This window comes from Arvicanthis niloticus, chromosome 15 (genome assembly GCF_011762505.2).
Source record: "Arvicanthis niloticus isolate mArvNil1 chromosome 15, mArvNil1.pat.X, whole genome shotgun sequence".
Lineage (NCBI taxonomy): Eukaryota > Metazoa > Chordata > Mammalia > Rodentia > Muridae > Arvicanthis > Arvicanthis niloticus.
Window position 1 is genome coordinate 11155555 of NC_047672.1, and position 2518 is coordinate 11158072.

At 42.9% G+C, this 2518-nt stretch overlaps 1 non-coding gene across 1 annotated transcript; it reads right to left on the bottom strand.

The window, feature by feature from the left end:
* Nucleotides 1-266: 266 nt before the first annotated feature.
* On the bottom strand, nt 267-409 carry LOC117721166 (small nucleolar RNA SNORA48). Its single transcript, XR_004608424.1, has one exon. It is a non-coding gene; the product is annotated as a small nucleolar RNA SNORA48 (small nucleolar RNA).
* Between the last annotated feature and the right edge of the window lie 2109 nt (nt 410-2518).

Sequence of the window (2518 nt, forward strand, 5' to 3'; positions counted from 1 at the left end):
ATCACTTCTGTTTCTCTCCCACCTGACCACCACATACTCACACACTGTGGTGGCTCCCACTGTAAGCTGGCCATGTGGCTAGAGGCTGGCAGACCCCTGGGTGATATCCTCCACCAGTGCTGCCTGGTGTGGCCACAATGTGCTGTGCACTGGAGGGCAAGTCTGTGGGTGGCATAGTGGCCTGAAGCTCTCTGTCGTCTTCTTCTGCCCTGCACTGCCTAAATTTGATTTGGTTTGGTTTGGTTTGATTTGATTTGATTTGATTTTTATGAGTCCTAAGCATACGATAGCTTTGGCCACCAAGCCAGGCATCAAGCAAGGATGAACTAAGGCCTGCCATTTACTCTGCCCTTGACTGATATAAAAACACCACCACCACCAAGGTATCTCTTTGCTCATTGCTGGGGTGTGAGGGGTATATGGATTTTTAAAAGACTTTTAGGGCTAGTTCTCCCTCCCCATATTACCTCCTTTACCCTGCCCTCCCATGCCCCTCTCCATTTAATCTTTCTATTCTTCTTCCCCTCCCTCATCTCTTTATAACACTCTATTCTATTTCTCCTTCCTTGGAAGATCTCCTCTTCTCCCATGGTACTTTACTGGCTACCTGTCTTGGTCACTGTTCTATTGCTGTAAAGAGACACCATGATTAAGGCAACTCTTATGAAAGAAACCACAAAAGACAAAACACGCAGTGCTTTTCTTTTGGGGTGTAGGTCACCTCACTAGGGATGTCTGTTTCTGGTTCCATCCATTTACCTGCAAATTCATTGAAATCCGTTGTGTCGATGTACCACAGCTTCATTGACCACTCATTAGTTGATGGATAGGTAGGCTGTTTCCAATTTCTGGCTGTGAATAGGGCAGCAATGAACATGGATGAGCAAATGTCTCCTTAGTATCGCATGGAGTCTGTTGAGTATGTGTCCAAAAGTGTTATAGCTGGGTCTTGAGGTAGATCAATTTCCAGCTTTTAAAGAATTTACCACTGATTTCCATAGTAGGTGTACAAGTTTGAACTCCCACCAGCAACAAATGTTTACCTTTCCCCATATTCTCACCTGCATATGCTGTCATTTGTTTTATTGATCGTGGTCCTTCTGACCAGGTTAAGATGAAATAAAAAAATAGTATTAAATTACATTTTTCTCATGGCTAAGGATATTTAACAGTTCTTTAAGTGTTTTTCAGTCCTTTGTATTTCCAAATTATCTACTTAGTTTTATAACCAATTTTTTAAAGATTTATTTATTTTATTTATATGAGTACACTGTAACTGTCTTCAGACACACCATAAGTGGCCATCACATCCCATTACAGATGGGTGTGAGCCACCATGTGGTTGCTGGGAATTGAACTCAGGACCTCTGGAAGAGCAGTCAGTACTCTTAACCTCTGAGCCATCTCTCTATCTCTTTAGATCCAATTTTAATTGGGTTATTTGCTTTCTTGATGTTCAGGTTTTTTAGTTCTTTCTATATTCTAGATACTAGCCCTCTATCAGATATATAAATGATAATGCTTTTTTTGATATTCTGTGGTTGCTACTCAAATTACATTGTTTTTTGCTGCACAGAGGCTTTTCACCTTTATGAGGGCTCATTTATAAATTGTTGATCTTAGTGCCTCTGCCATTGGTGTCTTTTCCAGAAAGTCTTCCTGTGTGAGTCCAATCCTATTTCCTACTTTCTCTTCTGTCAGAGTCAAGGTATCTAGTCTCATCTTGAAGGCTCTGATCAGTGGCTCCATGCTCTGGATGGCTTAGTCTAGGTCTTCCGCTTCTTTCAGCAGAAGCCTGGAGAGGTGACATATGTTGGCCAGGTGTTGGCAGAGCCAGGGCCATCTCCAATGATTCCCTAGCTTCCTGCTTCTAAAGCAATGTGCACTGAATCGGAATTAAGTCAAACTCAGCAGGAAACCAGTGAGAAGAAACCACCTGGATCTTCTACTAGAAAAAAGAAAGAAAGAAAGAAACTTAACATTTATGAAAGAAGGAAGACTCCAAAGGCCTGTTTCTGAAGCTCACCACTCACCAATCCTTGAGAGGGTTGTGCATTCAAGACCCTACACAGAGTTACAACTGTCCCATTTCTACTGCTTTTAATGAAACATCTATAGTTTAAGCTCTGCATATATTTTGAAAAATAGGTCCTGCCAGACAGGGTGACATATATTTTTCGCATTTTTTAAAAAAAGATATTTTTATTTTACTTATTCACTTTACATCTTGGTCACTGCCCCCTTCCTGGTCAGCCCTCCAAAAATCCTTTGCCCCATCTCCCCTCCCCTTCTCCTCTGAGTGAGTGGAGGGCCCCTGGGTGTCCCCCCACTCTGGCACATCAAGTTTCTGTGAGGCTAGGTGGTGCTTCTCCTACTGAGGCCAGACAAGGCAGCCCAGTTAGAAAATATCCCACATACAGGCAACAGCTTTTGGGATAGCCCCTCTCAAGTTGTTCGGGACCCACATGAAGACCAAGCTGCACATCTGCAACATATGTGCAGGGAGGCCTAGGTCCAG